This window comes from Tamandua tetradactyla, chromosome 3, assembly GCF_023851605.1.
Source record: "Tamandua tetradactyla isolate mTamTet1 chromosome 3, mTamTet1.pri, whole genome shotgun sequence".
NCBI lineage: Eukaryota > Metazoa > Chordata > Mammalia > Pilosa > Myrmecophagidae > Tamandua > Tamandua tetradactyla.
This window is the reverse complement of record NC_135329.1, coordinates 149,173,190-149,198,131: the sequence shown is the minus strand read 5'-3', so window position 1 is coordinate 149,198,131 and position 24,942 is coordinate 149,173,190. Positions and strand designations below refer to the sequence as shown.

Genomic DNA, 24,942 nt, shown 5'->3' with positions numbered 1-24,942 from the left:
GAGAGATCAGTTAATTCACACCAGTGAATGTTCTTGCTTATCAAAGTGATTGAGTTAAGGGGCCTCTTGGAGTAGCAGAATCAGAATATAACTTGACTTACCGGAATGTGATTTTAAAAGATGCATCTTTGAGTAAGAAGCAGATTGATATTAATAATACCAATTATAATGAACGATATTTAGGATCAACAATAGCTTTAGAGACTCTGGTTGAAAGGGTCCTTTAATGCTATGGGTACAGCTACTCAGCTAACACCTGAATCTCCTCTTCTGTATACCCAAAAGGGTTGTCCGAATTATGCTTAATCATCTTTGGCTATCTAGAAAACTACTGACATTATTTCCTGAACAAATATAGTTGTCATGGTTCAGATAAACTAAGTCTTAATTTATCACAATAATATGGCTAATTGCATTATAATCACCCATTATTGGTACAGAAATTTACTAGTGGTATAAAAAAATAGCACCTTAATTAATCAAATCCAAACCGTAAGAGTCCTCATTTGCATCAAATTGTTTTGGACAGCAGAGCAGACACCTGGCTGAAGTGAGGTGAAACTTCTGAAAGAAAGTGAGGGGCCTAATATTTGCACTTTAGGCAGGTAAGGTACCTTGATATCCATTTTACAGATGCTGCAAGAAGCCCTCAAACCTGAATATTATGTTCAAGGTCAGGGAGTTGTGAGTAGAAACTTGAACTCAGAGCTCTCTCCTTTCAGTTCAAATATCCTACATTTTCTAAAGCCCAAGAATTCTGGAAAAGAGAGGCTTTCCCCAGGCAAGGGTGAGACTGCACCCTGAATAATGTCCTCTTGGTACTTTACATTATCATGTAGCCTCTCCTTAATACAGGGGAAATGGAGCCTCTCCTTAATAAAAGGGAAATGGAGCTAGTCCTTTCTTAACATATGTTTGGTTTTTAAAAAATAGGTTAGAGTGAGTTTAGTAGATGGCCAGGGTCATTCTCTTATCTGGGGAATGGAAAGAAAAGACCTTTATGTCCACCTATAAATTCTGCCTTTTTTTACAATAGCCTAATGGAATGAAGATGTTAAAAATAGCCAGTGCTATCTTCTAACTTGATCCAATTAGCTGAGCAAATGCCTCAATTTGGTAGATTCAGCTGATTGAATTGAACTTAGCATACTATTTAGCAAAAATGTAAGCAGATTAATATAAATTATTATTTCCCCCCTACTTATTCATATTATTGCAGCTCTCACCTTTTCTGTTATTTAATGCCCTATACCTCCTATTCTAACTTGTTGAAGGCAGAGGCAGTTTTGGAGAAGGAGAGTATATAATTAGCTAGCTGAGTATGTGATGATCCCAGAAAACAGCCATCCACTGGCCATTCCTGGCTTGGTGGCCTGAAATCACTGGGGCAGATTCCCAAGGTGCCCTCTAGAGATACTGGTCCAGTGAAACAGGACCCAGAATCTGTGTTTATAGCAAGATCTCCAGATAATTCTGAAACTCCTCTGGGAGGCCCCGCCATGAAGGTCATGAAGTAGGTAGAGACTACTGATGAAAGAATGTTTCCAGGGGCTTCAGAATTCAAATATTTTTCCCCCAGGCATTAAGAAGCTTCTTTAAAAAATGTAAATGTTCTGGGTAAGTTACTGCTTAAGACCTTTTAGCTGTTTTCATAAACTTTCTATTCATGGGAAAGCTGTGGAGTTGGGGCAGGTGGAGCAGCAGAGAGATAGTGGGGTTAAGGGTAGGGTGGAAGGTGGTGGTGGTGAGGCCTAAGGAATGAGGACATGGATATTGAAAGGTCTAGTGGGAAAATCAAAGAGAAATTTGGTCCATTTGACAGGTTTACTTAGGGACAGCTGTAGATGAATGAATACAGCTTGTAACCTTTGCTTTTCTTACTTCTCTTTGAGATGAATATGGTAATAGTAACTGGGATGGAAAGTCGTGAAGTATAAAGAATTCATATGGTATTGTGTTTTTGTTCTTTTCCCAACTAAACAAACAAACAAACAACAAAACTGAAGGTAATGTAAACTAGCCAGCAAGTCTGAGTACTGAACAAAGTCTTTGAGAAGTTTTCTTAGAATTTATTTGATGTAAAGGTATATGATATCATGTGAGTAGGCTACCTTTGTAATCTGATGGTGAAAAGCTGAATGTTCCAGTTTTTGTGAGTATTTTATTTTTCTTAGTGTTGAAGTAAGTAGATTCACAATAATTAAGAGTGGGAAAAGTAGAGTACCCCTGTGCTGGGCTCTGAGTGCTTGACTGGAACTGAGATGACAGAGTGTGTGGCCTAGGTTTACAATCAACAGCCAGAAAGCCCAAAAAGGAGCAGTTGAGTTAATTGAAAGGTATTGTGATTTGAAAAAGAATTACTGTTGCTTCTTACTCAAGAATTAGAAAGAAAAGACCTCATTTTCTCAAATATTTCAGTAATTCTTAGGTATATTTGATTTCTCCTAAGCTTAAGGTGATAGCTTCTCCTTGGATAGTGCCTTGTCTCCTTTTCTTAAGATTATGACACTTTAAACTGTGATTTACTCATTTCTGTAATTAGATGTAGTGATTAGAGTCCCCTTTGTCTTACTCTGCAGTTTTCCTTTATGGGAAATTATGAAAGAATAATAGGTAAAAAGTTCAGAATGAGGGAAAGAATAAACAGAATGCTGAATGGTAAAAGGAGACAGAATGCTGAATGGATAATAAAATATTTAGTGCTTTTCAATTAACTGTTCTCACGATTAGTACACTAGTATATTATATCATAAAAATCATGTCTATTAATTTCTTGCGGCCATTATCTTGACTGTGATTTACTCCCCACAAATCATTAACAATGCTATTAAAAAGGTGGATGGAGATGAACGTCCTGGATAGAGTTCAGGGATGTAATAGGATTATTGCTCAGGGTCACCAGAGAGATTGAAGACTCAGGAAGGGAGGGAAGGGGGTGTGAGAGTGCTGCCATAGGTAAGAGAGAGAATAAAAGAGGAAGGCAAATAGTCCTAGGTTTCTAGAGACAAGTCAAACATTTGGGGGAAGAATTGGGGCAAGATTCCTTTAGATGAGGCAAAGCTACCTTAATCTCTGGAGGATGCATGTTGTGAGGAGCCCAGTGACTTGGAGAACATGGACTTTTCCTCACGGTGGAATATCATAAGCACAGGGATAAGATAAATATGTGTTTGTATGAGAGTCCCCAAGGTCCTTTCCAGGGCAATGAAGCATCTTGTTTCATGTTATGCTAGCAGCTTAAGGGACAGCATTTTCATCCAGCCAGAGAAAGGGCCGCTTTCATAAATAGTTCTCTGCTTGAAAAATGAGACAAACTGCATAACCAGAAAAGTGTTGATCAAGTAGATCAGTGATGCCCAAGGTCTATGGCGTTGTTGTTGTGCATTTTGAGAAGGTTACTCACTGAAACCCCATGCCTTCATTTTATTTACCTATCTGTCTGTCTGCAAGCCATCAGTTCATCAATACCCAATCAATCTATTGTTGGCTGTGCATCACTAGACTCTTGAAATATGTTTTGGCTCTATTAACAAATATAGAAGTTTCCTATTGCTATAAAACACAAGGCTTGAAAGGTTTCTAATATGTTTTTTTAGTTTTCTTCCCTTTTTAATAATATCCGAGACAGTCACAAGGTCTAAGTGAATTCAGGGCCTGAAATTCTAACCTCCTATCCTGTTTTCTCAGAATGTACATTGTGGAAGAGGCCAGACTCAAAAGGCTCTAATTTTTTAAGCTTAAAAGGATCTTTTCCAAGTGAAGTTTGGCCACAAGACATATCCTCATAAAGCAAATTATTCTGCCACAATTTCATAAGCAGGAAATAGGAAATTGGGACTGACTTATTAATCAGTCTTTTTAGCAGCTTAGTATACTCATGAGTGAGTATCATTTATTTTTAAGCTGATCATTATATCCAGGAAACATAACATTTCTCTTTACTGTTAAAACCAACTTTGGAAGTCAGCATAGATGTTCATAGCCTGACCTTGAAAGTTTTAGTAATATTTCATAACCCAGAGTTCAGGTGTTATATTCTTTTAGATTGCTATATTGCTAACTTACGTTATGGTGTGTATATACTTACTCTGACATTAACCATGTACACGTATAAAATCCATCTAAATGGATAGTGATCTATACCACAGATGATCATAACTTTCATGATCACTGTGACTACTCCATCTGAAGCAAATTGTGACTGTGTTTAGTCTTTAGAATCTAAAACGAACGGCTTGGCTTTGATAAGGTCTGGTCACTGGTATAACTCTTGAGTCACAAGTGACAGTGGAATGAAGTTCCCTTTTACCTTATGGTCTTCATGTAATGATTGTATCTCCCCTGGAAATGTGAGGAAAACTCTTTAATGGAGATTTCTTATAATGTCACATTATACATCTATCCGGTAACCAGGAAATTTTAAAGTTTCACAATGTTGCATCAGAGGTAACCTACAATATACCTTCCTCAAAGCCCTGGGTGAAGATTTTTTTTGCCGGGATCTTCTGTGGTCATGAGCTCTTCCATAAAGTTAGCAGCAGCCTCTCTTGCTCTCATTTTCTCTGTGGCATGCTAGACCAGTGCTCAGGGCTTTTGAAATATAAATACTTGAGTCCTATTCCTGGAGATTGTGTTCAGTCCCTTTGGGGTGGGGCTTCTGCATTAGTATTTTTTGAAAGAGTCCCAGATGTTGATTCTGATTCCCAGACAGAATTAGGAATTACTGCCCTAGTTAGTTCGAAGGCAAACTTAATATTATCTTACTTGCATACACAATAGGTGAGTTTAAAATTGTGGAGACTCACTTCAGAGTGATGTGTCCTCGTTGAATATCAAACACTCCTCTTACAGCAGCTTTGTTCATTTGCGAATATGGTGAACGAACCCTCTTCCCTTACTCTGGTGTCCTTCCTTTCTCTCCACAATAGACACTGGTGTCCTGTCCATAAGGAACTGGTCTCTTCTAGTTTAGAGATGTGCAGAGCATCTGATTGTTTGCCAGTTTAACTCTCACTAGACAGTGAGTGAAGGCCTCCAGGTGACTGAATACTGGTCACTCTCCCCATCCCAGATGAAGGTCTGGGCTCGGGAGCTCTTAGGCATGTTGATCCTGCCTTCCCTGTGCCTGGGAGAGGCCAAGCTCAGAGTCTGTACTCTTGCAAAGCATGGTCACATTTCTTTGGACCAGACTACTACTGGTCCAAATATAGTAAAATGTGTCTGGCCTAGAACCAGTTTGTGGACATTATGTATTCTTAATGCAAGATAGGGAATAACTCACTTGAATCATATACTAATATTATTTGATATCTCTAGGGAAGGATTTCTTAACAGCAACATTGACATTTTAGACTGGATAATTCTTTGTTGTGGGGGGATTGTCCTGTGCATTGTGGAAAGTTGAGCAGCATCCTTGGCCTTTACCTACTAGATGCCAGTAGCAGTCTACTCCTGCACCCTCCACCCTCCGACTCCTACCCCAGACACTGTCAAATGTCTCTTGCAGGGGTGGGGGGATGCGGGGGTATAAAATCATCCCCACTTGAGAATCACTGCTCTGAGATGGTACTTTACAAATGAATCATGAAGAATCACAGCAGAGGTTAGTGTTAGCTCTTGTTATGCTACATACCATCCCTTTTGTGTCATAGTTAGAAAGAATGGTACACCTTTCTCTAGACTTACTGTGGTTACTGCTTAGGTGTTGTTCTGGGTCTAATTATCTTGGAAATAGATTCTGAGATGGAGATTTGCCTGCAAGAGTTTATTGAGGAACGCCCCTGGGAACACTGTGTGGAGCAAGGCAGAAAATGTGTGTAGAGGGCAATGAATTGCCATACAGTTGAAATAAGGCCTCAGCTGATCCTCTGGGGAACTCTGGAGCTGGAATGCCCTCTAGAGTTGTCCCAAACTGAGGGGAGGGGACCAGGTTTTCGTACCCTTTCCAGCAGCCCAAGCCTGTCACTGGATGCAAACTACCTCTTCTCTTTCCCCAGGGAGGCAGTATAACCTTGGGCAAGGCAACTGAGGACAATTCCTGGAGAGGGACTCAGCTGTGTTCTGGGCAGTAGGGGGAGGGAGAGTCTTTGCCCTTAAGGGTGGTGTGGGAAGTGCACCACAGTTTAAAAGAAAACAGATTTATTTAGATCATTTTACTGATGTTTTGAAGCTGAGACTACGAGAATGTAAGAATTGTAGTTCATGCATAAATAGGACTGTGCTGTAGACCTACATGGGTGACGTGGTCCGACGCTGACACCTAACCTTAGATAACCATAACAGGTTTTTGCTGATGCAGAATATCCTCTTCCTGCTCCTAGAGTGAATGATCTAGTCTTTGTCTACCCTGTTCTGTCTCAGAGCCAGAAATTACATTAGCTAAAGCAAAATTTGAATGGTGTTGAAAGGACATGATCCCAACAGAAAGGCAGATAGTCCTAAGGGTGACCTAAGATGGATTATCCCTGACATTGTTTAGGCAAAATGTCACCTGTCATCATTATGGTCCAAGAGTATATAATAAGAAGGCTGCTTATCACAACCAGACAACCGGTAGCATTGCTGTGCAGGTTCCCAAGGTTGCAGAAGCCAGGATGAAGTATATTGAACATTTAGAAGCAATACACTTCTAAACATTGCTTTGGAGCATGTGGCTGCATGCTTCAAAGATTTGTTGAAAACTTTTGTGCTGGGCATGCATCATTCAGTATTGCTTGGGAAGCTTGTAGAAGAGGGGAAAAAAGTAGGAAGTGGAGGAGGAGGAGGAAAAGGGAAAAAAGAAAAGGAGAAAACAATGGAAGGGAATGGAGCATACAGGAGGAGGTGATAAAGATGATTCGAATAGTAATAAGGTGCTAAGTCTCACCTGTAGAATTCTTGTATATCTGAAACATTTACATTGTATTATTTGACCCTTACAAGTTATTATAAGGGTTTGTTCATGGAATTTATTGGCCCTTTCTCACTCACTACTAGGCAGAAAGACAGGTAGGCAGGTATACAGACAGACAGACAGACACACATACACATCCTTCCCACTCATACTTTCTTATGAATAATAATAACAAACAACCCACAAAATGTTCTTTTCTTTTTTTTGCTACTCCATGTGTTTCTCATTAGTGATTTAACTCTTCAGTGTACTTTCTAATTTTCTCTTGGAACAATCCTGTGCTCTGTGGTGGCTGCATCATTTCTAGGTTTAGGAGTGTCCATCTGATCAGACAGGAGAGGAACTGGGGAACTTGTCTTGAGGCAGCACTTGCATAGCAAGCACACTATGTCTGCTTATGGAGTGGTGTAGGAGGGGGCTTATAGAGATTATGGAGGGCTAGCCTCCTCTATTCCCCCAGCCCAACCACCCTTGGAATAGCCATGTCTTTGATATGAGAGGAGTGGGTGTTATTATTTTAACTTACAGAAATTGGGAACTGAACCAAATTTCTTATTGCTGAAGCATCTGCAGGATGTTCTTATCAGGAGCCAGCAATCTCTACCCCAGCCACCTGAAAACACTTATCTGGGGCCTATTATCACAGGAGCATTTGACTTTGGCATAACTAGTCCTTACTAGGGAATTACTGCTACTGCCTCTACCATCATTACCACCCATTCTGCCACCACCAGGAATGGTGCACCAGAATAACTGCATAGCCTTCCCCCTGAGATACTAGTGATATTTTTCAGCAGCTTCCCCAGGAGTGACATAAGAGCTTTCAACATGTTGAGGAAGGAAAGAGCAGGAACTCAGAGGTGCAGGTACAGATGGGTAATCTGTGGGGAACAGAGTTCAGCAATTCAGAACTCAGACAGCCTGGCTTTTCTGTGTGAACATTGGTGAGTGCTTCTCATTTGATCAAACAGTGCTCTACCTCCATTTTCACAGCCTCCCACAGTCATCCTTTGAGCAGTGTGGGAAGACAAAAACAGCTGTGCATGTTAGCAGCTCCAGATGTTCCCACAGCAGTATCCCAGGGATCATCAAATATTTAGGAGGATGTTGTAGACCTTTGTATCATGGCCAGTGATGCCACGTGTTCGGGTTTGGATTCCACTGGGCTCTTGTTCATATTAGTAGAAAATTGTGAGCAAAAGGAAATGGCTCTTTTACCAAATTTTATACTGATATATCAGAACAATAGTATCTTCATGCTCAAAAAACAATTCCGCCTTTTTAGTTTCTCATTTGAGAAAATAACTAAACAAGAACAACACTGAAACAAGAGTCTTTTTGTCCCAGATGAAGCATACTTCAGAATATTTATTTCTCAATATAATCTATTCATTAAATGTCATAGCCTGGCCCTCTGGGGAGAGTTACACACTACAGTCCATGCTGGAGACGAGACTGTGCATTCAGAGTCTGCCTTGGCTGATAAATGTTATGTCATTGTTTCAGTGTCAGTCAATGGAAAGAGTAAGTGATTTTCTACGATGGTCATCCTTAGTCCAGTCCTACTTAATATTTCTTTAATGACAAAATGATGGAATAGAAATTTGCTTGTTAAATTTGTAAATAAAAATTACTGCTTGTGTCTTAGAGAGCCAGTCTTGTACTGTATAAAAACATGAAGAAATGGGTGATGGAAACTATGGAAATTTAGAAGGGTTGATTACCAGATAATATTAAGGAGAAAATTTAAACTGCAAAGCACAAGAGGGTACTTAATTACTGGGGCAGAGGAATTGTAGAAAATGACCTGAAGGTTATAACAGATTCCAAATTTTAGGAAATGGAACTCAAGATGCATGTTTTAAAATAACTAGGTCAGTTTCTGCATTTCCAACACTGGGTCTACAGACTGCTGCCTGGTTAGGAAATATTTGGTCTGTATGGAGGATAGTGAAAAGGTATCCTTTTACTATTTTAATGAATGCTTGTACTGACTCTAAGAAGTTCCTATTATAACAAGCTGAATATAAGAGATAATGGTTTGAGTGGAAGAAAGAAATCTAACTAGATAAAAGGATTTACTATAGGGGAGCTATCAAGACCCTCAGTTGAGTAAAAAGATTTAGACTGTCAATCACACTTTGACTCTAGCTAGCTGAATGACCTTGCACAAGTCCCTCAATATTTTGGGTCTTCCATTTCTTATCCTTGAAATTAGGGATTGGATTAGTATGATGATTCACATTATGCATTTCCCAAGGAAGTAACTAGAAGCTGTGAACTATTTTCAGTGCTTTAAAAGTTCTAAAGAAATTATGTGCTTTCTAGTAAGCAGGCCATACCGACTATTATTTAATAAATGCAAGAGGTAGACCCATCCTTTTAAAACATGAGTGTACATAGGAAAAATAGTAAGTCTTCTCTGTAAACTTATTAAAACCATGAAGTAATGGAAGAGAACTAGAGGAAAAGAGGAAACATTTCAGTCTCTAAACTGGGATATAAGATGACCCTGGATTCCCAATAGAACTGAGAAACCTTAAAGTTATTGCATTTGCACTCTCTAAGGAGGGAGCTAGAGAGCTATTTATGAATGGGTAGATGGGCTGATTTCAAATTTGGTTTCAAGGGGTTAGCACTAATATTAGTTATGTGTTAGCTGTTGCTATAAATGTATCAATTCACTTAATCCTCACAATCATCCTGTAAGGTTGATACTGTGAATATCCAGCCTTACAGACAAGGAATCCAAAGCACAAGGGCAATGTTTATTAAACTCAGTAAGTGTTACCGACGAATACTAATGATCTGGATTTTTCCCAGTGATATGTGGCCACTGACCCACAGAAATGAGAGGGATAGATAAGGAGCACAAAAGCAGAGTTTCTCATCTTCAACCTTCTCCAAAGATAAAATTTAGGACCCTAGACAAGGGGACCTGTGTTCAGGTAAGCCTCTGGGACTAAATATCTGCGTGAACTTGGTTGAGCCATTCCACCTCTCCAAGTCATAATATCCTCATCTGTAAATTGGGGCCATATCCTCATCCTGCCACACCACTGGATTGTTGAGAGTCTAATGGAAAAATGTATCTCCAAGTACTTTGTGACCCAGAAAGGCCAAACAACATGGGAGGACAAGGGATGACCTCCTGCCTCAATGGAGCTGCACCTCAGTGGCCTTTCATTTAACAAATATTCATGGTGTACTTATTATATGGAGGCAGAAGAAAATTAAGATCTTAGGGTGACCTTTTATTCTTAATGGCTTTGTTTCTCCATTCTTTGCTCGGGTATTCTTATAAAATAACATCTTAGGTGACAGATTGTCCCAAATTAGCTTTATCCTAGTTCTCTCCCTTAATACATGATTTTAATTGGTGAGTGTCTCCAGTTTCTTTCTTCTACCTCATCACCTCCCAATGGTGTGTGCTGTCACTGCTGTTTACTCTCCAGGATCAATTTGTCAACTGTGGCTGATTTTATTCCATTTCTTATATCTCATCCCTTCTCCCCATGCAATGAGATTGAATGCCTCAGGTAACCAATATCAAGACCATCAAAAGGACTTGAAGTCCCATTTGGGAGGTAGGGTAGTTGTTGTCACTTGCATATGCAATTTCTGATTTGTGCACAACCATGGACCAGGTGCAGAGAGGCACACATTCATCTTACTGGCTGGATGTTGGTTCTGGTTCTGTGATAAGAATGGGATGGGACATGGTCTATTTCAAATAAATGTCCTTAGCTTTCTAATATGTAAATTATATCCATATAATATCATAACCTCTCAGGTCATAGGTGATATACTAATTAATGCTATCTTAGTATTGGCAATTCTATATTGAATTTTGGAATCCAGAAGTCTTCTGCTTGAGAAATAAAATCTCATTCAAGTGGGAGGCCTGGGTTCAATTCCCAGCCCGTGCAACAGTTCAATAAATGGTGCTGTAATGACAGGACAGTCACATGGAAAAAGAATGAAATGTGATCCCCACCACACAGCATACAAAGAAAATTCCATTAGAGGCTACTTTTCAACACCAGGCCACAAAGTACTGATACATTATGTCAGACTGGCACATATAAGCTCAGCAAGAGAGGGAGCTAGGAAATGCTGGCCTGCCAGGACAAACTGCATATATGGGGACAAAAAGGTTTAGTTTTGAAAAAGCAAACTTCAAAATAGAGATCACAAAGATCCAGTAACTCAGTACACAGATGCCTTTAAAAGGGAGGTGAATGTTAAGAGAAAATAGAAGAAAAAGAATAAACATTAAAACTTTGGGTGGTTTAAAGAGAATGTGCTGTAACTGTGTGGACCAAGAGGGAGCTGGGAGCATAAAACATTGGAGTTCTCTCCATACTACCCTTCTTGTTCGTAGTATTGTCTTCTGATTTTCTTTTAAATATATATTTTGTTGCAGATCTTAAGGACCTGGCAGCTTTTTTCCATTGCTGTTACCTTCTAATAATTTTTATGGAACTTAGGGAAATATTCCATATTCTTTATCTGCTCTATCCACAACATTGTGTTTGTGTCCCCTTATGAAATTAAAAAAGTTATTATTCCTATAGTTGTTATATTTTTTAGGAAAGAAGTTATCTTTTTTTTTTCATGGGCAAAATTCTGCCACTGAGCCACCATCGCACCGACCCTGAAAGAAGTTATCTTTATGACAGAGTCACAGATTTTGTATCTGTAGAGTGACCCAGTTTTGAATCATGGTTCTGGAGCTTGCAAGATGTGGGACTTTGGGCAAATTACTTTACCTCTCCAAGCTTCTTTTACTTCATATATCAAATGAAAAAAATATATATCTTTAACATTTGGAAGGAATCAGTGATATGGTCTATGTAAAAATATCTGCCACTTTGGTCAATAGATACTGTTTTTCCTCATATCTTTTTTTTTTTTTTTTAAGTTTCTTGAGGTCTGGAGCCAAGTATTGTGTTCACTGTAACTTATCATGGAATATTTGTTGGATATTCAAAAAGTACTAATAAATAAGAGAACGTGTTCAAGTTAATAAAAGGCACAAACACGTGGCTTTCTCGCCTTTGCTTACCTTCATTCTGGGGTAGCTGATTATTTCCTTTATCCTTGATAATTCTCTTTTACAGCTTGTATTTCTCTTCTATTGCACAAAATTAATATATATTAGGTATTGCTAGAATTGCGGATTAGTTACCGGTTCAGTTATGAACCTCACTTAAATCTACACTGAGCTGTAACTTTGGTTTAAGCCAACTCCAAATTTATAAAGAATGAGTAATGCTACGTATATATTTTTCAGCAAAACTGTTTTTTACAGCAATTATCTTCTTGAGTTAAAACTGAGGCAGAAATATCTGCCAAAAGACACACATTAAATTCTTGAGACAGCCCTTTCACTTTTTCCAGGCTCCTTTGTTCTCAGTAATGTCTCTAGCCACTGTTAATGTCTCCTGCCATTAACAAGCTCTTTAAATGGTGCATGTGGAGACTGAGAGAAAAAGAAAATCTAGAACATGAAAAGATTCTCAAGAACTTTTTGGAAAGAATTAAGCAGGGTCAACAGGGAAAGCACTTGATATGAGGTGGACTTTTTAAGGTTCTATCAAAGAGATGTAGACCAGTGATTGTCATTACTGCTCGATTAGGCTATGTGGGAATGTTGGGCAGCTTCAGGAACCCTCTGGGTAATCATAGTGGCCTCGGGTCCCAGGGCTAACTGGCAAGATCTCAGAGGGATAAACCCACAGCCCTGGTTACCTGCTTCTTTTCTTGATTACTTGACATTTTTTCAGCTCAAGAACCCAGCTCTGATTGATGAAATTATTTTTTTCATATTAAATAAGTCACCCTGAAGTGGCTGGCCTTTTCAATGCCTGCCATAGTCTTTGGCTTCAGAGATACAACTCCAAAAATGGGGATAGGAGCTTGGGAGTTTTGCTGGCAGTTGGATCCAGGGGAGGGAATAGTATCCTGTTCATATTATTGTGCCTTTACTAGGCACAAAGAGCTGCGTGAAACATATTTGGGGAAACATCAAACAGTTTATGTTAGTTAGAGAAGTGTTTGACAAGCCAGAACTTCTAAAGGTCCATAAAGGTGTTATTAGAGCAGCTGTGAGTTCTCTTTATGCATTATTATAATTTTAGTTTTATTTCAGTAATTGTTACTGGACAAAGGCTGTGGATTCTTTTGCCCAATGTGTTCAAATAATTCCCTAGATACTGGAGTTTCAAAGAGATAAAAAGCTTATTACTAGGCATGCAGCAGGAGAGCAGATAGCCTATCAGTCTCTCTGAACTGCAATAATTCTGATAGTTTTTAAGAATTAAAAGATGGGCAGGTAGGTGCGACAGTGGCTTAGTGGCAGAATTCTTGCCTGCCATGCCAGAGACCTGGGTTCGAGTCCTGGTGCCTGCCCATGCAGAAAAAAAAAAGATGGGCAGGTTTAGGATAATGAACACATTAGCCCCAGATTGATGTAATTAGAGGTGATCTAATTATTGAGCATGGTTAGATTGATCACATACTTAGTTACAGAACATATGTAAGAAAATGGAGGCCTTAGTTTGATGATGGGCATAATTTTTAGTATTAGAATGATATATAAGTGATTTGTAGGTTAAAGTCTAAGCTACTACACATGCCAGGCAGGCCCACTTTGGTTAGATCTGGTCTCAGTTGTGAAGATAACTTTGGGCTTGGGATGGGTTAGTGCTGGGCTGACTCAAGACCCTTCGTTAATAAACATTTGGGGCTGTCTTTAGTGATTATAAGACAGTACAGATGAAAAACTGGATAACTGGATAAAAATGAAGGTTAGTCACAAGGTTTTTACAATCATAGGGGCAGAAGATCAAAGCTGTACAATCACAATCAAAGATCAAGGCAGTTGGATTACAGTTAAGAGATTTTAGGCTCTGTCTACTCTAATATATAAGAAAGTAAAAAGGAATATCTATACACTGTTTTCAATAATCAGAATCATCCCTTAAATACTAATTTCTTGTTACATAATGACCCCAAAATAATAAACCAAAGCTTATTTTGGGTCATTTATATTGCACCTTACAACATGTACTGAACAACATATATCATATTCACAGTATTGTGAGTTTAATTAGAACATCATCATTGGACATTCCAAATTAATGTTACTTGAATTTTTATTGGTTTTGTAAGCTTGTTTTTATTTAATTCATAAACATTTTTTATTTGTAGTTGGTTAAAAGCCATAAAATAAGGAGTTTTTACCAAGGTTTATGTTAGTACATATTTAGTAACATTGTAATGAAATTCAACACTGGGGCTCTGAAAGAATATATTTCTGCTAAGGGGCTGCATATTTTACTCAGATTTGAGAAACAATTGGCTAGAGCCAGGGTTAGCAAACTTTTTCTGTAAAGAGCCAAAGAGTAAATTGTTCAGGTTTGGCAGACCAGGAGATACAATTGAGGATATGATATAGGAGCTTCATAATAAGAAAGAAAGCAAATTTCCATGAAATGTTATTGATTAAATTAAAACTGCAATAATAATTATTGAGTACTTTTTTTTTGTATTATAGGTCTACTAATGAAAAGAATGGGGTTTCTTTCTGGGAGGGTAATATTTCACTTAATTCAGTTTTCGAAAAACCTGCACAAAATTCTGTGCAGAAAATAGTAACACTTACAAGAATTCTCCTAACAAAGCTTAAAGAACATAATTAGGAAAACTTCCTTTATTAATTCCAACTTTAAAAATCTTGCTGTAGTTTTCCAACCCCTGTTCTACCAAGTCTAGGTCACTTCCAGCAATGACTATAAAGGTAGTAGCTCCCCTAATGGACCAGTTCTGTACATCCCTAGGAATTGTTCCAAATGATCTAGCTTAGAACCTCCTCTTCAGCCATCCAACAATTTTGTAAGCATGTATTTCCCTGTGCTAAATCCTGCCTGATTAAAATAACTTGAGTAGTTTGTTTCTTTTAGAAAACCCCAACTGGTACTAGTTATCTCCACATACCTTCTCACCTGTATCTGTCCAAATAGTGTAGGTCATGTTTCAATAAAAGATAATCCCAAACAGTTTTAAACAGAAAAACCTTATCATTTTTCCATGTTAAATACTTCCTTTTATGATGCTGCCATCTTGAAAACAAACTTTTTCAATGTTCATTGCAGCAGGGGAAGAGCAGAGCTGGAGAGACTTGTATTGGCAATTAAATACTCTGATCTAGAAGTGACACTTACCACTTCTGCCTAGTCTGTTGGCCAGAAACAGCTATGTGGCCCCACCATTTGCCTGGAAAGAGAAGAAAATCAGTTTTGAGTGAACATTAAGAAACTGGCAAATTGTTTTCCAGAATGGCTGTCCTATTTTAAATTCTGACTAGTAATACATGAGTAATACAGTTGCTCAGCATCCTCATCAGCATTTGGTGTTGTCACTTACTTTATTTAGCTCTTCTTTTAGGCGTGTGGTGAGAGCTCATTGTGGTTTTAATTCATATTTCTCTAATGGCTAATGATGTTGACCATCTTTTCATGTACTTATTTGCCATCTGTATAAGTACAGATGAAATGTCTTTGGTGAAATGTCTCTTTACATCTTTTGCCTGTTTTCTGATTGTATTATTTGTTTTTTTACTGTTGAATTTTGAGAATTCTTCATGTATTCTAGATACTATTTCTTTGGTGTATTTGTGGTTTGTAAATATTTTCTCCTAGTTGGTAGCTTGTCTTCGTATCCTCTTAGCAGGGATTTGTAGAACAAAAATTCTTAACCTTGATGAAGCCCAGTTTATCAACTTTTCTTTTTATGGATCTTGCTTTTGGTGTCAAGTACCTAGGCCTAGTTCCTGAACAGTTTCTCCTATTTTTTTAAGCTTTGTTTCATAGTTACATTGTAAATGTCCATGACCCATTTTGAGTAAGTTCTTGGAGAAGGTGTGAGACTTAGTTCAAATTTCTTTTTTTTTTGCCTACAAATGTCTAATTGTTCCCAGAAGGCTATATTTTTTTTTGTCCAAATAATTGCTTTTGCAACTTTGTCAAAAATCAGTTGTGCACGTCTATTTCTGGGTTCTCTGTTCTCTTCCATTGATCTATATGTCTGTCCCCCCTCCAAAACCACATAACCTTGAATACAGTAGTTATATAATAAGCTTTGAAACCAGTTGGACTAACTCTGCCTATTTTATTCATCTTTTAAAAATTTCTTCACTTATCTAGTTCCTTTGGCTTAACATATGAATTTTAGAATAATCTTGTCTATATCTGCAAAGAATCTTGCTGAGATTTTGATAGGATTACACTAACCCTCTATATCAATTTAGAGAGAACTGACATCTCTACTATATTGAGTCTTCCAATCAATGAACATGGTATGTCTCACCATTTATTTAGCTTTTCTTTGATATCTCTCATTAGCATTTTTTCCAGTACATGTTTTGTTAGATTTAAACCTAGGCATTTCCTTTTTCTTTTTTTTAGTATTGTATTTTTAATTTCATTGTCTAAGTTTTCATTGCCAATAATGTAGTTGATCTTTGTATGCTGATCTTGTATCCTACGATCTTGCTGAACTCATTTATTAGTTGTAGGATTTTTTTTCTGTAGATTTCTTGGGATTTTCTATGTAGACAATCATTTCATCTGCAAATAGGGTGTGGTGGTTTGAAGCTATATGTACCATGGAAAACATGTTCTTAAGTTGAATCCATTCCTGTGGTTGTAAACTCATTGTAAGTAGACTTTTTGATGAGTTTGTTCCAGTTAAGGTGTGGCCCACCTCGATTAGGATGGATCTTAATTCTTTTATAAACAGAATGAAATTCAGAGAGAGAGAAAGCTATGGAAGCAAGAAGCTGAAATGGAACCCAGAAGAGAAGGAAGAGACTAGAAGCTGCCACCATGTGCCATACCATGTGGCACATTAAGGAGCTAAGGGTTGCCAGCAGCAGCCCAGAAAACCATGGTCTTGGGGAGAAAGCATTGCCTTCGTGACACTTTGATTTGGACATTTTCCCAACCTCAAAACTGTAAGCTACTAAATTCCCATTGTTTAATCCAACCCATTTCATAGTATTTGCTGGAGCAGCCTAAGAAGCTAAAACATAGGGACACATTTATTTCTTCCTTCCTGATTGGTATGCCTTTTATTTCTTTTTCTTACATTATTACACTGGCTAGAATTTCCAGCACTATCTTGATTAAGAGTGGTGAGAGTTGCCACCTGTGCCTTGTTCTCAGTCTTAGGGGGAACGATTCTGTTTTTCACCGGTAACTATAGTATTAACTTTTAAGTTTTTGTAAATTATTCTTTATCAAATTGAGAATAAAGAAAATTCTTAATTTTCTGAGAGTTTTTATTGTGAATTGGTGTTGAATTTTGTCAAATACTTTTTCTGTATTGATTAATATGATCTTGTTTTTCTTCTTTAGCCTGTTAATATGTAGTTTATATTTTTTGATATTCATATACTGAACCAACCTTACTCTGTGCAACAAACACTACTTGGTCACGGTATAAATTCTTTTAATATATTGTTGAATTCTAATTACTAATATTTTGTTAAGAATTTTTGCATCTATATTCACATAGGATATTCATCTCTCTACATTTTTTTGTACAGGCTTTGTCTCGTTTTGGTATCGTGGTATTATAAGCTTCATAAAATGAATTGGGTATTGGAAATTGTTCCCTCCTTTTTTTTCTGGAAGAGATTGTGGAGAATTGGTGTTAATTCTTCTTTAAGCATTTGACAGACTTCTCCAGTAAAATCACCTGGTCCTAGAGATTTTCTTTTTTTTTGGGGGGGGGGGGAGGAAGGGATAGAATTTTAAACCAATGAATTACTCAAAAGTTATATTAATTTTCAAATTATTTAATATGGGGAGAGTAGTGGTAGTGTATGTTTTCTGAGGAATTGGTCCATTTTATCCAACTTGTCAGATTTGTATGTGTGGAATTGTTTACTATAATCCTTTCTTACTCTTTTGGTGGCTGTAGGTCTGAAGTGATATCCCCTATTTCATTCCTAATATTTGTAGTTTGTGTCTTCTTATTTTTACTTGTCCATCTTGCTAGAGGTTTTTCAGCTTTATTGATCTTTTAAAAACCCATCTGTTCGTTTCATTGAATTTTTCTATTGTTTTTCCTTTTTTAATTTCATTGGTTTCTACTCCTGTCTTTATTATTTCCCTCCTCTCCTTCTTTTGGTTTAATTTGTTCTTCTTGTAAGTTATTGAGGTGAGACTTTTCCTCCTTTTAATCATACATTTAGTACTACAAATTTCTCTTTCAGAACTACTTTAGCAGAGTTAAAATTTTTTTTGATATGCTATATTTTCATTTTTATTCAGTTCAATATAGATATTTAATTCCCTTGAAACTTCCTCTTTGATATATGGATTATGTAGAAATGTATTGATTAGTTTTCAAGTGTTTGGAGATTTTTCTTTTATCATTCTGTCATTGATTTTTAGTTTGATCTCATTGTATCCAGAAAATATACTCTGTGTCATTTCACATCTTTTAAATTTGTTGAAGTTTATTTTATACCCTAGGATGTGGTCTATTTTGATAGGTGTTCCGTGGGTACTTGACAGGAATTTATAGTATGCTGTTGAGTGGAATGTTCTATAAATGATAATTAGGTGCTCTTGGTTGATGATATTGTTGTTGGTACCTATTATCCTTGCTGATTTTCTGTTGTATACTTTTTGAAAGAGGGGAATTGAAATCTCCAACTAACAGTTCTATTAGTTTTTCTTAAACTTTTTTTATTGTGTAATATATATACAATGCAAAGAAAGGGAGAAAAAAAAAGCAATAGTTTCCAAAGCACTCTTCAACAAATTGTTACAGGACAGATCACAGAATTAAAGGACAGATCCAAGATAGTTTTTACTTCACATATTTTAAGTTGCAATATTTTCTTGGTGGATTGACCTTTTATCATTATATAATGTCTCTTGAATTTTCTTGCCCTGGAGGAGTCTATTCAGATATTGATATAGTTACTTCTGCTTTCTTTTGATTAATGTTTATATGGTATCTTTTTCTATTTTTAAACCTTCAGTCTGCATATATCATTATATTTGAAGTGAGTTTTTTTACTTTATATCATTGGATCAGGTTTTTAAGCACTCTGACAATCCCTGTCTTTTTAATTGGTACAATTAGACCATTTACATTTAACGTGATTATTGATATATTAAAGCTTAAATCTGCTATTTTACTTTTTATTTTCACTTGTTCTCTCTGCTTTTTTGTTTATCTGTTTTGTTTTTTCTGCCTTCCTGTGGTCTATTTGAACATCTTTTTAGAATTCCATTTTCATTTATCTATGGTGCTTTTGAGTATAACTCTTTGTATAGCCTTTTTTAAAGGGTTACTCTAGGTGTTAAATTATGTACACATAATTTCTCACAATCTACTGGTGTAGCCATTTCACTGGTTTGAGTGAAGTATAGAAACCTTACCTCCCTTTATTTCTTTTTATTTCCCTCTCCCATTTATAATTTAATTGTTTTCAGTATTTCCTCTACATACATTTATAACCATGTTCAGGCAGTGTTATAATTTTTGTTTCAACTGTCAAACATAATTTTTGTAAATAATTGTGTATGTAAAGTTTTATTGGAATACAGCCACTCCCATTATGTAGGCTGTTTTCATGCTACAATGGCAGAGTTGATTAATTCCAACAGAGACCATAGAGACTGCAAAGTCTAAAATATTTACTCTTTGGCCCTTTACATACAACTTTACCAGCCTCTGGTCTGGAAATACTGAGGTCTGTGAACACCAGAAAGCTAGAGATTGGACACAAACTGTGATCCAAGAGTTAGGGAGCTGAATTAAGAAATTGATGCTACTGTCACTGTTTCTTTCTTTACTTTTTTTTCCTTTTTTTTGGAGGGGGGTCATGGTCCCCAGTTGAACCTGGGTCTCCCACATGAAAAGTGAGCATTCTACTACTGAATCACCCATGCACCCCCTTTCTTTACTTTTTTTTAAGGTTGACTTTTACCTTTTGATTCTTTTCCCACAGCAGTGTCTATTCATCTATCATCTCCAAGAAGTCCTTGTCATCTCTTCTCCAATTGCGTCTCTGTCATTTTGATGTTGTTGCTATCTGACAGCAATGCCACCTGTCACACCAAGTCCCTGTCATTGGAAGTCTCTGGATGACAATGTCTGAGAAGTTCAGGGAATAATCCCTGCCAAAGGTTTTGTTTACTGACTTCCAGCTGCCCATTTGCTGCTTGGGCTGATTCTTTCCTTTGAGGCCCTCAATGGTCATCTCATCCATGCAGATAGAGTGTACCTGGTCCCAAGCATTACTGACATGAATGTGAGGAAGACAAGCCTCTCGAAGCACAGTAGGATGGGGAGGATCACTGTGGCAGGCAGAGAAAAGGAGCTGCACTTTGTAAAGTTGCCTTCAAAGCTGTGCAGGAAGTGGAATCCCATTATGAAGAGGGCTGTAAGGAAATGAGAGCTATGTACTTTTGGTTGTTCTTCCAGCACAGTTATTAACCCAGGGACAGTGGTGGTCTATCTTCTGAATGCACCACTTACAAACATTGCAGAGGTGGCTTGGTGAGGCTTGACACTGCAGGGACACTTGGTTACAACCTGCGTAGGCTTCAGCTGTAAACTCTCAATGAATTTTTTAGTGGGCATTTCTTTTGGGCACTGCCCTGGGGTTCGTGTTCTTGGCCCAGCAGTGGTATGCCAGGGCCAAGAAGGCCAGCAGGTTAAACACAACCTGATGCTGTACACATTGGCTAGGGATGGAATCAATATGATGAAGAGGATTACAAATTATGCAAAGAGGACCAGAAACCAGGTGACAATGGCATAGGCAGTGCCACTGTTTTAGTGGATAAATCACATGGTTCCCACCAGGGCCAGGATGGGGAAGTGATACACACTTCTTTGGCTGGAGGTGTTATGGTTTCTCTCTGATGTCTCCAAAGTGCAGGGATATGCATCATAAACTATTCTGTCCATACTGGCAGTGTGATGCCAGATGCAGTTTCCCAGCCCCAGGCCCCCAGGAGGGATCTCACCAATGCCACCATAGCCTCTCCCTGGAGCTCCTGATCTGGGACCCACTCTCAGGCTGTGGCTATAGCTCCACAGCTCCAGGTGCCATGACTCCCTGTTCTCCAGAAGACCTGGAGCTGTGTGCAAGAGAAGCCCATTGAATTTCTGACCGGTAGTGGTTGCTGTTACTGTTTCTTCAAACCCAGGAAGCTGAAGAAAGAACATTGGAAATAATTGCAGGAAAACCATGATCTTGCTAGTTAGCAGTGCATACAGGTTTATAGGGAAGAAGGCCTGTGCCTCACTTCTACCTTTTTCATCTTGAATGTAGGAACTGAATTAGAAGAAATTGAAATGCGTCCAGAATCCTAGCTGCAAGGCAATTTGGAAAATACAGTTTCTTTTAGGGAAGAGTGGTATGAGCCCAGTTAAAACATTATTTCTATAAAAGAAAGGGTATGTGAATTTTCCAGAGACAACTAGCAGTTTGCTCCATCAGTTGTTGACAGTCAGATCAGAGCCTATCTCTATAACTCTTGCCAGTGCTCTTTGAGTACAGTCACTCAGCAGACAGCTAGAGTGCCTATTATGTCCTAAGCTCTGCTAGGGGATAAAGGAAAGTAAGACGTGATTGGGGGTTGGAGGAGTCTTCAATCACTTTGACGATTTCTTTAAGGAGTTCAGTCTAGTATGTGTGTGTGTGTGTGGAGATAAGTAAATAAGTACATAAAAATAATATGATAAATGCTGTAATAGGGGCAGAGCTGGATTCAAGCAGCATTTCAGGGAATCAATTTGTAAGAAAAACTAAAACTTCATAGGAAGGAATTAGAAATATGCAGCCCATTAACTCAAGTTTCTATGGACAACTCTTTATATAATTTGTGAAATGTAAATTGGGTTTTCTTCTTCTGAATGGCCAGCACTTTCTAATGGAAATTAAAACAAAACAAGAATTTCTCACTTGAGCAGCCCATTTTGTTGAGTATTTTTGTGATGTCCTTGCCAATGTTGTAACTGTTGAGCAGTCAGCTGATAGTTGTTTAAATTTGACTGTTCCTCTACAGTTGAAATCCTTAGAGTTAATAATGTCCAAAATAGTGTTATTTATCGTGAACAAGACTTGATAATTTTATTCATGTCAGTTATCTCCTCTCTTAGTGAGTGAGGGAAACCAATTGTGGTAGGCAAAATAATGGCACCTAAAGCTGTCCATATCCTTATCCCTTGGAATTTGTAAATATGTTATCTTACATGACAATAAGGGCTTTGCACATGTGATTAAGGTAAATTAAGGACCCCCAGATGGAGAGGGTATTTTAGATTATACAAGTGGGTCCAATCTAATCACGTGAGTCCTTAAAGGTAGAGAAACGGGAGAGATGGCCCACCATAACTCGCTTTGAAAATGTAGGAAGGAGTCCATGAACTAGGAATGTAAACAGGCTGTAGAAGCTGGAAAAGGCAAACCTTCTCTCTTAGAGCAGCCCCCATAAAGGAATGCAACCCTGCTGACACCTTGATTTTAGCCTGATGAGACTCGTGTTAGATTTTTGATCTATAGAACTTCTGATCTATACCTGTTTAAGCCAGTAAGTTTGTGATAATTTGTTATTTTGGCAATAGAAAACTAATACACTACTGCTATCCAATTGTTTGTGATAATAAAAGAGAAATGAAAGATAGTTCCAAATAAATTTAAATATTCTGTTATATTCCAAATATATTCCTTATTTTGAATATAAAGACTTGGTTTTTATTAGTGAACATTTTTTTTCTTGATTCCCACTAACTGTTGCAAACTAAAATTTAAAGAGAATGTCTGTTTGAAAGTTGCCAAATTATGGGCATATGTAGGGTGCCCACATGTCTTTATCTGGTCCTGACTAGGGATATGGACCAGGTATTTAAAGCTGAGAGCTCCTAACTGTTCTGAGGGTTGGGGATGATGCCATGGCAGTTGACATTCTTGGAGATGAAAGTGAGTGGCTCTGAAGGATGAGTGGGAATGGCCAGAAGGAGAAAGTGCCCAGGGTGGTCAGGATGAGGGTCCCAGAGCTTGCGGGGGGTGAATTTTCAGAGTCCAAGGCAGTCCTGGAGAGCTGTGACACTGATCTGGCCAGACTGGGAGTCTCTTCTGACCCACTATGGTTGCCATAAAGAGACATCTTGGCAGAAGGCCTTATATTTTGAGTACTACATCTTTTTGCCTTAACATATTGCTTGGTCTGTCCCAGACTCTTTTTTCTCGCATTGGTCCATTCAGCATTTGGAAAACTTTGGAAAAAGCTAAAACCTATAGGACACTGACAAGGGCTTTCTTGTTCCATAGAAGGAAGTGATATTTAATTATTCTGCCACTGGGACTAATTGATACTAACAAAAAGTTACCTCAGCAGAGAAGAAATTGAGGATAGAGTAAACTGAATTATCTTTATAAATATTCCATAAATTGATAATTTCTGGGAAACTAATTTGTGCCTAGAAGTGTAGGAAGTTATGATGCCACCCAGGATGGAGGAAGAACATCTGTCCTCCTGAATGAGGACAGAGACTTAAGGAAAGGTAGTTCTGAGTGGGGATGGTAGGGCCTTCTTTAATTTTGAAGTTTTCATCAGGCAAAGTCATGTCCTGAAGGTTCTTTTCCCAAGGCTATGGATTCTAGACTTTGAGTTCTGGAGAAACTGTTAAGCCTTACCCATTCATTATCACATCTCTTAGCTGAATCTGGATGGTAACTCATAAAGCTGCTTCATGGTAGTTCACATATAAATTAGATATATAATGTAATTTGCAGTTTCCACAGAGCCTGAATAGAATCCACTTGCTTCTTGGGCAAATTTTGACTTTAACTATAACAAAAAACAAAAATAAATCATTATTACCACCTTTATCATCACTGTTATCAAATACAATAACACCTACCTGACATTCCTAAAACAAAGTGAAGCTCATAAATACCTTCCTATGCTTTATTCTACATACTGTTCTTACTTTGCCTTCTAACTAGGTAGATTATGTAAGAATATTATCTAGAACACCTGACCACTACCTGGTGGTCAACCAAAATTGTGATATACCACTAATTTTAACCTTAAATGAAACCCATTTCTAGGGCTTCCTTTTTTGAATTTGCCCCATCCATTATTGATATTAGAGGATGTCTGCTGACTAAGGACATAAAAACAGCAAGGATTGAAATTGAGAAGTGAAGGAAAGGATTCTGTAAGTTTGTGTTGAGCTCCCAAGTTTCTTTAGGGACAAGAGTGATTATGTTTATGTATATAGGTATGATATCCTATGTGCTTAAACAGTATCTAAAATAATCCATGGAACAATCTTTGAAGGAAACATACTATGTGATGGTAATATCAAATGTAGAGAGATAAGGCCATCATCTCTTTAGGTATCAGCAACAACAAAGCTAAAGTCAGTATGTCCTTCTTTATGAATCCATTATGGTACTCGGGGATCTTTTGGCTACTAAGCATTGGCTTTTGGTGTGTATAAAGGCAGTTATTTTGTGAGAATTATAAGAAGATTTAAAAAAATGCAAAGACAAAAGATAAGAAAGATGAACTAAGCACTTACTAAATATCTGTGAATAACAGAAGCCTCAGGGTGGTTGCTTGGGATTTCCACTGCAAAATACTCATCTGCAATATTTTAAAGACTTAATAGAATTTTATTTTAAAGCCATGACATTAGCACAGTTAAGCCAATCAATGTTTTTTAATAGCCTTTTAAAGGTGCCTTTTTAATTGCGCTCTGTGGGAGGAAAAGACATGTAAAAAATATGTGAAAATTGCTTAGCCAGATCTTTCAAAAATATTTGCAACTGCAAACTTCTGACTGGGTTTGATTGCTGTGGAAGTGGGGTTAAAGTGTAAGATGTAAAGGGTTTATTCCCCAGTGAGAAAACAAAGACTTGACTCTTGTAGATTCATTCAGCTCAACTCCATAGAAAAATATTTAGCGTTTGCATGACTTTCTTTTCAGGGCAGTAAGGGTGA

General features: G+C 37.7%; 1 long non-coding RNA gene and 1 pseudogene across 1 annotated transcript in view; one reads left to right on the top strand and one right to left on the bottom strand.

The window, feature by feature from the left end:
- Positions 1 to 24,942, top strand: part of LOC143677801 (uncharacterized) — a 177,802-nt gene that overhangs the window by 140,721 nt on the left and 12,139 nt on the right. The window lies entirely within an intron of this gene.
- Positions 19,966 to 20,870, bottom strand: LOC143676813 (palmitoyltransferase ZDHHC3 pseudogene; annotated as a pseudogene).